Consider the following 13,659-nt stretch of genomic DNA (forward strand, 5'->3'; position numbering starts at 1 on the left):
AGATAGTATGGCATATGGAGGTTTGCATTCGCCTGGAGATCGTGCACGGATAACCGAACTGGTTAACGTGACCGCCAGCGGTAAGCGGAAAATCCGTGTTCGAGTCCCGGTCTGGCACAAATTTTCATGTGGCGCTAAGAGGTATCATATCTACGTCTAATACAGCTGATGTCAAAAAATTCGTCATCAGCGAGTAATGTTTGAAAAATCTGTTTGAACTGATTGTTCTATTGTATCCACTTTCTTTGTTCATCTCACAATGCAAGCTAGTATCTAGGCTGTCTTGCACTTTTGATAAATTGAATAAAGTAGTGCTGAATATTCTGAATCTGTTTTTCTGTCTGTTTACTGTCGGTACAACAATTATGAGTTCTCTCTGTTTTCGCATTAAGGCAACGGCCTTGCCGCAGTGGATGCACCGGTTCCCGTGAGATCACTGAAGTTAAGCGCTGTCGGGCGTGGTCGGCACTTGGATGGGTGACCATCCAGGCCGCCATGCGCTGTTGCCATTTTTCGGGGTGCACTCAGCCTCGTGATGCCAACTGAGGATCTACTCGACCGAATAGTAGCGGCTTCGGCCAAGAATACCATCGTAACGACCGAGTAAGGGGTGTGCTGACCCCACGCCCCTCCTATCCACATCCTCCCCTGAGGATGACACGGCGGTCGGATGGTTCCGGTAGGCCACTCGTGGCCTGAAGACGGAGTGCTCTGTTTTCGCATTAGTGATGTAGAGTCAACAACTAGCTTCGTAATACGCCATTTGCTCTTGAGTTGGAAGTAATACAGTTCTGTTATTATAATAGCAAAAAGTAAAGTGGGTGGCTCAAGCCTGTGACCGGACTGCCCTTCTATCCGTTAAACACGGGGTCTCCAGTGTCGGTGTCTAGTACTCTAGCATATAGACCACCACGGCCACTATGACTGGAATACCTGCATGCAAACATCACAATCTAGTTAGCTACTGCGTTGGTACATTGTATATTCTAAGAGTTAAATGGCTTGTAAGGTCATGCGTCCTGAGCAATACAGTGATCGGGGTCAGTGCCTTATGAAATACTTGCCCCTCAATAAACTGAAGACAGTGAAACAAGTTCAGAGTTATCTGCTCAATCAATATCTATACCACTAAGGATAAAACAACAATTCACCAGCAAAAAGAAGGGTAAGGAAACTGACTGTGAGCTATTTAGCCCTTTCACTACCATTTGGGCGTATGTGTCTCACGATAGGTTATCAGGGAACCAGTGGAAACTTGCTGAATGTTGTTGCTTTGTGTCAAAATCTCACTGATAAAGGGAAGCCAATGTCTTGCAGAATCCTAATAATTACATCTTGTGCGCGTACGTTTTGCTGTTTTCAAGTTCCATTGTTTAAACTCTGCTCCGCTCCGTATTTACGCATCGAATTAGTCCGCGCCTGCCGATAGGCAACTCAATAAACAGATTTGCAAAGCTGCCTGCTGTCACGCCTTCCTGGACAATCCGCGAAAAAAAAAAAAAAAGTGCACGCGGGTAGTGACAATTGCCTTGTCAGAAAAGGTGCCCATATTGATCACCTTAATGTCAGCTAGAAACTTGGACAGGTGCTCTATCCCCTGATGTGTATCTATTTTCTGTACGCCTTGTAGTTTTTGCGCAGTCGTCTTCTGAAACCTCAGATGTACTTTGAATAATCCTATACGTCCTACCCCTCGACATGTCGGAATGCGAAACGGTGGGAAATATTTTTTTCGTGTTGTTACTCTTAACTATGGTATTATTTAAAATAATCATTTGTTAATGTCTTTCGTTCTGAACAATAATTGATAGTGAAAAGGTTAAAGTAACCGTCGTCCAATCGGCTGAAGTGATTGAGGGAAACCATGAAAAAGAAGCACGTAGAGGATTGAAAAGGAATTTGAAACTTGCTACTACCGAATGCGTGTCTAATGTCATCACCACTGTCCTTCCTCGGCGAACCACATCAGTAAGGGATCTATTGCACAGTGCTCTATGAACACAGTGAGCTGTCCACGAATGGAACAAGAAGGTAAAAAATAACTGACATACGGATTTTCTGGCAGCACTCAGCAGCCAGTCTCGTGGTTTCTATATGAACTATGTAACGAGGGCGTTCTGAAAAGCAAAGCCTCCGAATTTCTTATGTGAAAACTTTTAAGGCTTTTTAACTAATGCAACCGTTACTAACACTCTGTATCTTTATTCTTCATATCTGCTTATTTACAAGGGTTGGAACTTAAATAGTGGCAACTACTTATTCACAACCGATACAAAAGAGTTACGTGTTTGAACCTGTTACTGTCCTTCAAAGTAGTCACCAGCGTTGTGTAGAACCCGTTGCCAGCGATGTGGAAGGCGTAGTATACGGTTAGCAGAGCCTGTTCTGTTGATGGTGCGAATGGAGCGGTCTACAGCCTGTCGAATCTCTGGAACAGCCATTCGTTGGATTGGCGTTTCAGTTTTGGCTCGTACGATGTGGCCCATGTCTCATCCAGTGTTACGGTGTAAGAAAGCCTCTCCTTCGCGCTCATAGCGCTCCAAGTGCGTCTGTGCAGCGTCGTAACGCATCCATTTCTGCATTTCCGTCAAGTCATGCGAAACCCATCGTGATGCAGTTTTTCGTATGCCCAGGCTTTCCTTTAGGATACGAAGCGCAGTTGTATGCGCTAATCCGGTTTCATGGGCGGGCTCACGAATCGTATGGCGTCGACCACTGTCCACTAACGCTGCAACAGCATGCACTTCTTCTTCAGAGACGCTACGACGACCTGGCCGATGCATGTCTACCACAGTTTGCCGACCTTCGTTGAAGGCTTTTACCCAACGCACCAGTGTTCTCTACGGCAATGCCGATTCCCCGCAAGCCTCTTGAAGACCGTGATGACACTGTCGTGCTGTACGACCTCTGGCACATTCAATCTTGATCCAGCTCCGTTGTTCCTGTTTCTAAAACATAGTGATACCTTTACGTTAGACCGCTCGCTCACAAGTGACTGTCTTTCCCTCGATTGTGCGCACGCCCGTGACGTGGGACGGGCGAGTCCATTTGCTCGGAGATAAGGTAGGTATGTCAACAACGCTTGCTATCAGCGACAATAGTAGGTTCCATTGCATAGTGTCTCCACAGCAGTGTTTCCACTATTTAAGTTCCAACCTTCGTATTCCTCAACATAGTCATCCCGATGACGAACAAATTTCTGCCAACGAGAGACAGTTTGTTGATACCGTCACTGTAGAGTGACTGACTTTGTTGACGGAGCCACAACCTCACCTCTGCTTGCACCGCTTCATCACTATCAAAGCCAAGTCCTCGAAGGTGATGTTTAAGTTTTGGAAACAGATGAAAATCGGATAGGACCAAGTGGGGGAATGTATAGAGACTGATCGATGGCAGTGAACCCAAGGCGTCGGATTTTCAAAGATGTCGCAGAGCTCGTGTGTGGTCTGGCATTGTCATGCTTAGGGAGAGGATGCTCCGCGTATGGACGTAGTTTTCGAATTCGCAACTCGATTGCAGCACGCTGTTTTTCACTCACTGACATAGTTAAGTTACTCACCGCTATTTTACACGCTATATTTCGGAGTACTCTAGCTGCAGACGGCTGAAAAATTGTAAACATGAAGAATAAAGAAGTACAATGTTAATAACATTTGATTTATTTTAAAAAATTAAGCATTTTCACATAAAGGTAATGAGATATTGTCCTCCAGCACACTTACGTAAAATTAATGTATAAGTGCGATATCAGATTACGTGATATATAAGAATTACGAATACTATGCGATGTTGTGGCTACACTCCCCATCATGTCTTCTTTGTATACCTTACAGTAGGGCTTCTTTCAGGAAGAAACCGGAAACAACAGCTAAATGCTTCTGTCCGCTAAGGAGAATCGTGTATCTCCTACCAAAGTCACATAACAGCGTATACTGCTATATCCCACAAGTAATTATGTTAACGTCTCACAAAAATGATCTTAAGTGTCGTATTGTTTTATGGCATTTCATCCGATTATTCATTCCTAATCGGACACGTCCGAAAGAACAGATCCGATATTCATATACATAAGGCTTACCGCCAATGATCTTCTTCAGTGTGGATGCACTCACTTGCTCAAACTCCTACGGGAATCGGTAGATTGACTACTGCGAGTAATGAGTATAGTGGGCAGGGGCACTACAAATGTAGTGTGTGGAAAGTAAGTTGGAAGTTTGGGTCTCACGAGGAGCGTGCCAGAGATATGTCCCTGCAGTCGCACTATCCTCTGTGGCCTCGATGGCTCCGTCGGATAGAGCGTCTGTCACGTAAGCAGGAGATCCCGGATTCGAGTCCCAGTAAGGGCACACATTTTCAACCGTCCCCGTTGATATCAACGCCTGTAAGCAGCTAATGGTCTAGATTTTATTGTAATTTCATAAAAAAACTTATGTGTTGTCTCTGTTATGTCCTAAGAAGACACCGGAAGATACCACATCTGATACCAGTGGAGATACACTCTGATTAGCCAAAACATTAGGATCACTGCACACTGCGAGATTGAAGTTTGGCTGGTGCGGTGCGAGCACATGACACGCTAAAGGCCGGCCATTGTGGCCGAGCGGTTCTTGGCGCTTCAGTCTGGAACCGCGAGACCACTACGGTCGCAGGTTCGAATCCTGCCTCGGGCATGGATGTGTGTGATGTCCTTAGGTTAGTTAGGTTTAAGTAGTTCTAAGTTCTAGGGGACTGATGACCTCAGAAGTTAAGTCCCATAGTGCTCAGAGCCATTTGAACCATTTTTTGAACACGCTAAAGGTAAGTGTATAAGAGGGGGCGGAGACGGATGTGGATGCATTGTGGCGATGATATGGACCACCAATGGGGATATCCACTGACATGTGCTACTTCCACAAAAGGTAGATTGTCATAGCTTGGCGCCTGGGTACGAGTATTTCAGAAATGGTGAAACTAGTTGGTTGCTCGCATGACACGGTTATGAGTATCTAAGAAAAGTGGCTGAAGGACGGTGAAGCCACGAGTAGTCGACAAGGTGTTGGACGTGCAAGCCTAATCACAGAACATGGAGGTCGGAAGTTTGCCCGCTCTGTAAAGCAAGACAGACTACCGTCTGCGGAAGATATGATGACAGAACACAATGCTGGTGCAGGCACATGTGTTTCGGAGCACATTGCTGGCGCACATTACTGAACATGCAGCTTCGCAGCAGACGGCCTCTAGGTGATCCCATGCTCACCCAACGATATCGTTGATTGCAATTATAGTGGGAGTGGGATCATCGAGACTGGACCATGGATCAACGCAAACGTGTTGTCTGGTCGAAAGATTCACATTTCTTGTTACATCAGATCGACGGCTGGGGCGAGAAACGCCGTCGAACAGGCACTGCGCCTCGGACGCAGGGCATTGGAGGCAGTATTATGCTATGGGAGTCATTTACCTGGCCTTCCGTGGGACCTGTCGTAGCAATCGGATGTTTAAAGATTTTTTTGGTCTACAATAAGATTACTGCGTACCACCTGCAGCCCTTCAAAGATATCCCCCCTGACAACAATGGTATCTTCAATAGGACGACGGTTCGTGTCACAAGAGCTTAACAATGTTATAGTGGTTTGCGGGGCATGGTAGCGAAGGCACGGCGATGTCTTAGCCACCAAATTCACTTGATCTGAAGCCGATGGAACGCATCTGGAACACTACAAGGAGCCATCGCCTCGCCCATAGCCCACAGCCCCTTAATATAAGGGAATTGTGTGACTTGGGTCTGGACATCTGGTGCTACATACCTCCGGAATCCTGCGAACTTCAATGAGAGTCACGCAGAATCGCTACTCTATCGTGTCCGTAAAGTGAACCAACACGCTATTAACCAAATAATCACAAGACTTTGGCTCAACACTGTGTGACCACTTGGTACCAGTTCTACAGCGCTCCAAAGCGACCAGTGCGATCTTTTAAAGAAGTGCCTACTTTTTTGTCTGGTAAGCTTATTAGAGAAGACACTGTAAATGCTCTCACTGGTGAAAAGTAGTGAGCGGGACAAACGTGACTGGCCGCTTCTCATCTGCTGCGTTCCTCTACCTATATGCGAAGATTAATCTCAGGAACTATCGTAGGGATTTTCATAGGGTTATCACTAATTGATAGACTGATACACAATGAAGGTTTGTGTGTATAGTTCGTAATCAGAGTAATGATGAGTGTGCAATGTATGTATTGTTACCTGTTCCGTATATAGTTGACGTTCGGGCTGACATCTCGTGGCAATAATGACACCTACAAGCTGGTCATTTAGAGAGGAAGTGGTATCTGGCGGGAAAAGCAGTAAAGTAAACAACCGCCGCGACTCCAGAGAGCAGTGAAGCGTAACCAGAATACACGTGTAAATGGTATACATATAAAAGTCCCGCACCGCTAAGGCTAACTGTATGGTTTGTGGTACGGTTTTCACTGTTAGATAGACTGATTCTCGAGGAAGGTTTGTATATACAGGGTGGGACAAATAAAAGTGGCCCGGAGAACAGAGTTCCAGGGTACAAAGAAACAGCAGAGGAGAGGAAATGCAGAACTAACCCGACTATAGCAGATGCTGAAAGTGACCACCATTCATCTCTTGGCACTTTTGCGCCCTGGTTCGGAATAACTTTTGACTTGTTCGAAACAGATCTCGTCTGATGCCATTTTCGGACTAACCGTTGCATGATACTGTTTGCTGGCACTTTTACACCATTAAACTTCTCAGCAGACAACTAACCTCTCCGTTTCCAAGACTTCGTTGTCACTTAACTTTCCACAATGAAACCCGGTGCTCCACTGTGAGTACCATCGTCCCCTTTGCAGCGCTCCACTCACAACGACACAACTCGCACTATGCTCTAAACTGGTGTGGATCAAGTGGCGGGCGTACACGTGATGTGCGCGTCACGAGGTTTGGTTATGTGTATAAATTCACGTCCAATCGTATCCACTCGTCCAGGCCACATTTATTTGCCTCGCCCTGTATAATTTATTACCGCTATGCTACACAACTTATTCAGGCGTAGTCGCTTGATACTACCAGTACGAAGCCAGGGCGGACCCTAGTACACGCTATTTCCTTATAACTTTCTGCTGTGCATAGTATTTGGAGGTATTATCATTTGTGTGTCAGTGAACGACCCACAGGTGTTTTTCCTTCGTAGGCGTAACAACAAATACGCCATGGGCGGATATCACAAATCCTTCAGTAAAATTTTACTTGCTGTAACTGTAGCTATAAATAGTTACAATAGTCTGTTAATAACGGAAGAAGAAACATTTTGCCACTTGACAACGCCATTACAGTTCGTATAGTGAAAGATGTCTCACTATGCTATCTGACCCTGTCACCCTTACAATGTCAACTATCACCCTACTCTCAAACAGTTTTTTGATGTATACAGATGATCAAATTCGATTGAAGCAACAGTGGTTTGTTCGTCGTAGCTCTGTGCGATGTTAGTGCAATAATAATACACTCAACTTTCGCGTGAACTGATTTATTTTCCCTGAGGCACAACTGTTGTATGCTACTTCCATAAACTGTGGAAATCAGTATATTTCAACTAGTTTCACGGGCCAAAGCTAGAAATAAGCATTTTAAGACAACTGTTCTAGGTGATACGTTCGCAATGCTGATAAACATCAATGTGCACAAAACTCTCAGGTACGTTTTCCTACGCTTTGTGTACAGTATATTTCATGAAAACCTACAAATATCACCGAATGTTACTAGCAAATCAGTTTTACCCTGTAGACAGCGGGATTTGATCGTCTCCCCTGTCTACACTTCGTGTGGCGTTACTATTTGACCAGATTTAGTCGATTTGTTTTTGAAATTGAATTTGACATTTACAGTTTTGTAAACTACTGTTCATTTGAAGGGTTTCCACGTCAGGAAATAATATTAATTACCCGCTACTAGCAGCATATGATTACTTTTGATCCATGTGGTAGATATTTATGAAGAATAAATCAGTATAACATAACATATGAAAGCAAATGAGGTTGCAAAAGATACAATGCAATCACTTAACATAACAATACAGAAATGTATGGCGTGAAGCCAATAAAGTACGCCGGCCGGAGTGGCCGAGCGGTCCTAGGCGCTACAGTCTGGAAGCGCGCGTTCCCTCCGGTCACAGGTTCGAATCCTGCCTCGGGCATGGATGTGTGTGATGTCCTAAGGTTAGTTAGGTTTAAGTAGTTCTAAAGTTCTAGGTAACTGATGACCTCAGAAGTTAAGTCCCGTAGTGCTCAGAGCCATTTGAACCATTTGAGCCAATAAAGTACCGAAACTGAGATATATGAGTAACACAGAAATTGCGATTCCATTACAAAATTAATTGGACAAATGTACTCATTAAATGGGCTTATGAAAGCAATAATGAACGTTAAGATAACGAACGATGTTTTCAGAACTTTTATACTACAATGGGGTCGCAAACCTTGAACTATTTGTAAAATAAACCTTAAAAGTATTAATGAAATAAAAAAAAATTGAATTGGAAAAAATGGAAACGAGCGGTTGGCCGGGAGGCCTCTTGTGGGGCAGGTCCGGCCGCCTTGGTGCTGGTCTTATTACATTCGACGCCACATTGGGTGACCTGCGCGCCGGATGGGGATGAAATGACGATGAAGACAACACTACACCCAGTCCCTGAGCGGAGAAAATTTCCGACCCAGCCGGGAATCGAACGCGGGCCCGTAGGACGGTAATCCGTCATGGTGACCACTCTGCTAACGGGGCGGAAATTTTTGAAATATTATATACGGTATATAAGCGGAGAGCAAAGTTTGTACTACGGGTGCTTAATAAATAATGCAACATTTTTTTTTCTAAAAGCTGGTTGGTTTTATTCAGAATTCCAGCACACCTTATTATCCCCCACTCTTCCGGCTAGAAAACCCTATTATTAAACATAATTTCCGTTCAATGCGACGGTCTTACGCCACGTTACTGGGAAGGCCTGTATGCCCGCATAGTACCACTCTACAGGTCGATGTCGGAGCCAACGTTTTGCTGCATCAGTAACCTCCTCATCAACCACGTGATGCTCCCCTCGGAGTGCATCCTTCATTGGGCCAAACAGACGCAAGTTGGAAGCTGCTGTAGGGTGGATGAGGAAGAACAGTCCAATGAAGTTTTGTGAGCTCCTTCGAGTTCGCAGACTTGTGAGAGGCCCTGCGTTGTCGTGAAGAAGTTCGTTTGCATTTTTGTGGCAAAGAACATGCTGAAATCGTATATTCAAGTTCCTGAGGATATCACAATACGCTTGCGGGTTGATGGTTACACGGCAGGGATGGACATCAAACAGAATAACCCCTTCAGACTTCCAGCAGACCGTCACCATGAGTTTACCGGCTGAAGGTGCAGCTTTGAACTTATTCTTCGGAGGAGAGGTGATGTGGCGCCACTTCATGGACTGCCGTTTTGATTCCTGTTCAAAGTAATTAACCCATGTTTCATCGCCTGTGATAATGTTCGACTAAAAATTGTCACGATCATCCTCGTAAGGCGCAAGCAATTCAACGCAGATGGTCATTCGTTGCCCTTTATGGTGTTGTGTATGGGGGTGAGGAACGCAGCGAGCAAACAGCATTTGAGTATCCCAACTGGTGGACAAGTGTCTGCACTACCCATAGAAACGGCCGGTTGTGAAGCGAGGTGATTGAATGTGGCCCGTCGATCACCTTCAATGAGAGTGTCCACATGTTTCAACACTGCAGGTGGCACAGCTGCCTGCGGAGATCGGACAGGTTCGCGAAGCCTTGTTGTGATGACGACAGTCGCCGGTCGCGCTGGCCTAGCGGTTCTAGGCGCTTAGTCCGGAACCGCGCGACTGCTACGGTCGCAGGTTCGAATCGTGCCTCGGGCATGGATGTGTGTGATGTCCTTAGGTTAGTTAGGTTTAAGTAGTTCTACGTTCTAGGGGACTGATGACGTCAGATGTTAAGTCCATAGTGCTCAGAGTAATTTTTTTTTATGACGACAGTCGCCTCACCCAGCGACTCACCGTGGTTTTGTTCACTGCCTGGTCACCCTAGACATTCTGGAAGCTCCTATGAATACCTGCCATGGTTTGGTTTTCTGCCAAAAGAAACTCAATGACAGCTCTCTTCTTGGAACGCATTACTGTTACAGACGCAATTTTACAGGCTACGTATAGCGCCGCCAACTATTGGAACTTCAGGAAAGTATAGAGGTTAAAGCGGAAACATTCCACGATGTCCCACAACAAATTCCGCGTTTTTTCGAGCGAAAGTGGGAGAGGAAAAGAATGTGTTAACTTACGTATTTTACACCTGTCGTATTTAATAGCGTGTCGGCGGCGTAGTCATTAGAGGCGAAGAAGCTGCTCCGATGGATTTCGTGGCGTGCAGTTGCAGCTGTAGCGGTTCTTAAGTTCAGTTCTGACAAAGTTGTTTGTGTACTGTTATACAGTTATTAAATTAAGTAGTTTTTAACTGCGTCTCAAGCTGTTTGTGGGGACCTAACGGTTTAATAAACTTTTGGGAACGTTCGCTCACTGCGGTTTTTAATGTTTTCTGTGCGCTGAAATCGTTTAGTAGGTTTCGTGCGGTAGTTTTCAGCTGACGTTTCTTATTGTTGCTAGTGAAGTACTTCAGTAAAATTTTCATTCACTCTTTTAACTTCGCTGTGAGTTTCAGTGGCCTCTTGAATTTTTGGTTTTGTGTGAAGTTATGTTGGTTTCGGTATTAGTTGTTTAGTAGTATTAATAAAAGGTGTTGCTTTCTTAGTAGAGAGAGAATTTCGAGACTATTGTTATTCTATAAATACACTCCTGGAAATTGAAATAAGAACACAGTGAATTCATTGTCCCAGGAAGGGGAAACTTTATTGACACATTCCTGGGGTCAGATACATCACATGATCACACTGACAGAACCACAGGCACATAGACACAGGCAACAGAGCATGCACAATGTCGGCACTAGTACATTGTATATCCACCTTTCGCAGCAATGCAGGCTGCTATTCTCCCATGGAGACGATCGTAGAGATGCTGGATGTAGTCCTGTGGAACGGCTTGCCATGCCATTTCCACCTGGCGCCTCAGTTGGACCAGCGTTCGTGCTGGACGTGCAGACCGCGTGAGACGACGCTTCATCCAGTCCCAAACATGCTCAATGGGGGACAGATCCGGAGATCTTGCTGGCCAGGGTAGTTGACTTACACCTTCTAGAGCACGTTGGGTGGCACGGGATACATGCGGACGTGCATTGTCCTGTTGGAACAGCAAGTTCCCTTGCCGGTCTAGGAATGGTAGAACGATGGGTTCGATGACGGTTTGGATGTACAGTGCACTATTCAGTGTCCCCTCGACGACCACCAGTGGTGTACGGCCAGTGTAGGAGATCGCTCCCCACACCATGATGCCGGGTGTTGGCCATGTGTGCCTCGATCGTATGCAGTCCTGATTGTGGCGCTCACCTGTACGGCGCCAAACACGCATACGACCATCATTGGCACCAAGGCAGAAGCGACTCTCATCGCTGAAGACGACACGTCTCCATTCGTCCCTCCATTCACGCCTGTCGCGACACCACTGGAGGCGGGCTGCACGATGTTGGGGCGTGAGCGGAAGACGGCCTAACGGTGTGCGGGACCGTAGCCCAGCTTCATGGAGACGGTTGCGAATGGTCCTCGCCGATACCCCAGGAGCAACAGTGTCCCTAATTTGCTGGGACGTGGCGGTGCGGTCCCCTACGGCACTGCGTAGAATCCTACGGTCTTGGCGTGCATCCGTGCGTCGCTGCGGTCCGGTCCCAGGTCGACGGGCACGTGCACCTTCCGCCGACCACTGGCGACAACATCGATGTACTGTGGAGACCTCACGCCCCACGTGTTGAGCAATTCGGCGGTACGTCCACCCGGCCTCCCGCATGCCCACTATACGCCCTCGCTCAAAGTCCGTCAACTGCACATACGGTTCATGTCCACGCTGTCGCAGCATGCTATCTGTGTTAAAGACTGCGATGGAGCTCCGTATGCCACGGCAAACTGGCTGACACCGACGGCGGCGGTGCACAAATGCTGCGCAGCTAGCGCCATTCGACGGCCAACACCGCGGTTCCTGGTGTGTCCGCTGTGCCGTGCGTGTGATCATTGCTTGTACAGCACTCTCGCAGTGTCCGGAGCAAGTATGGTGGGTCTGACACACCGGTGTCAATGTGTTCTTTTTTCCAATTCCAGGAGTGTAATTATACTGATGTTATTGAACTTAGGTAACGCAGACGTTTAGTTTTTTAGTAACTGTAAAATTTTAACATGAGAGAAGTGTGGGCTTTGTCGTAGGTTTGTGAGTAGTGGGTTACGGTGTCGGATTTGCTCAAAGTATTTTCATTGGGGGGAATGCAGTGGAGAAGCCAGTGGGCATTCTAACGAGATCCTCTCCTGGAAAGGCAGAATCTGTAGTAGACATAAGTTGTTAGAGGAGCAGGAGCGTAAAATCCGTGGCCTTCAGATGCAGTTTCAATACAAAAAGGAAGAACTAGATAGGTTGAGGAGGGTGAAGGGTGCTGGGGAATGGGAACTGGCAGTTGGCAAGAAGGCAGGTAGGAGGAGGACATATTCAGACAGTTTTACTTTGCGTGTGTGCAATAGATCTGAGCAACTGTCAGAGTTGAGTGTAGACGAGCCTCTTTTACCTGTAGGTGTAGGAAACATGCAGCAGTCCTCAGCAATTAGGAGGCCTAAGTCAGTTACGAAGTGTAACAGAAAGAAGAAGGTTCTGCTGCTAGATAGTTCGCATGGTAGAGATGTGGGCCAGCAGTTGCAGGAAGTGCTGGGGAGTGAACACAAGGTAACCAACATTGTCAAGCCTAGTGCAGGGTTGGCTCAGGTGACTGATAGCATAGGGGAGTTGTGTAGGAATCTTACGAAAGATGATCAGGTAGTGATTGTGGGTGGAGCAGGGAATAGTCTTGATAGGGACGGGGAATTGATGTAGGTGGTGACCTGGTAAAGACAGCTACTCAAACTGGTGGCACTAATGTGCATTTCGTGCAGCTGTTCTAGCGTCATGATCGGCCTCATCTTAATGCGGCTGTTAGGAGTGTTAACATGGGGCACTGATGGCAGAGGGCATGGGTCACAGTGCAGTGGTACCAATTGAGTCCATCAATAGATCGGGTTTCACCTCAAAAGGTATGGGAAGAGGAGGCTGGCAAAACTTATAGCTGACAGTGTAGTGGGTGGTGGTAGGAACACTCGTGGAAAAATTCATGTAGTAGTTGGTGTTAGAGCTGCACCTTTTTTAGTTTGAAGTCTACTGATAGGTATACCTGCTTAAACGAAGTCCCTCTAACTAAGGAATCACTTTCAGAGGAGGCCCGGTAGCCAAGCAGAGAAGGAATTACAATATTTCATCAAAATATAAAATGTATTAGAGATAAAGTTAGTGAACTGCTTATAGATGTTGACTGTGACATTGTTGGCATATCAGAGCACCACTTAAATAATTTGGCAGTACATAGGCTTCCTTTACCAGGAAACAGGTTAACTGGCTGTTTTTCAAGGAGTTCATTGTGAAGTGGGGGAGTGGCCATGTACGTTAAAAAACAGTGTCCCGTTTGAGTCCATAGACGTATCACAGCACTGCACTGAACAGATATTTG

At 46.2% G+C, this 13,659-nt stretch overlaps 1 pseudogene; it reads left to right on the top strand.

Annotated features, from left to right (window-relative positions):
• Nucleotides 1-391: 391 nt before the first annotated feature.
• Nucleotides 392-509, top strand: LOC124723624 (annotated as a pseudogene).
• The last annotated feature ends 13,150 nt before the right edge of the window (nt 510-13,659 follow it).

This window comes from Schistocerca piceifrons, chromosome X, assembly GCF_021461385.2.
Source record: "Schistocerca piceifrons isolate TAMUIC-IGC-003096 chromosome X, iqSchPice1.1, whole genome shotgun sequence".
NCBI lineage: Eukaryota > Metazoa > Arthropoda > Insecta > Orthoptera > Acrididae > Schistocerca > Schistocerca piceifrons.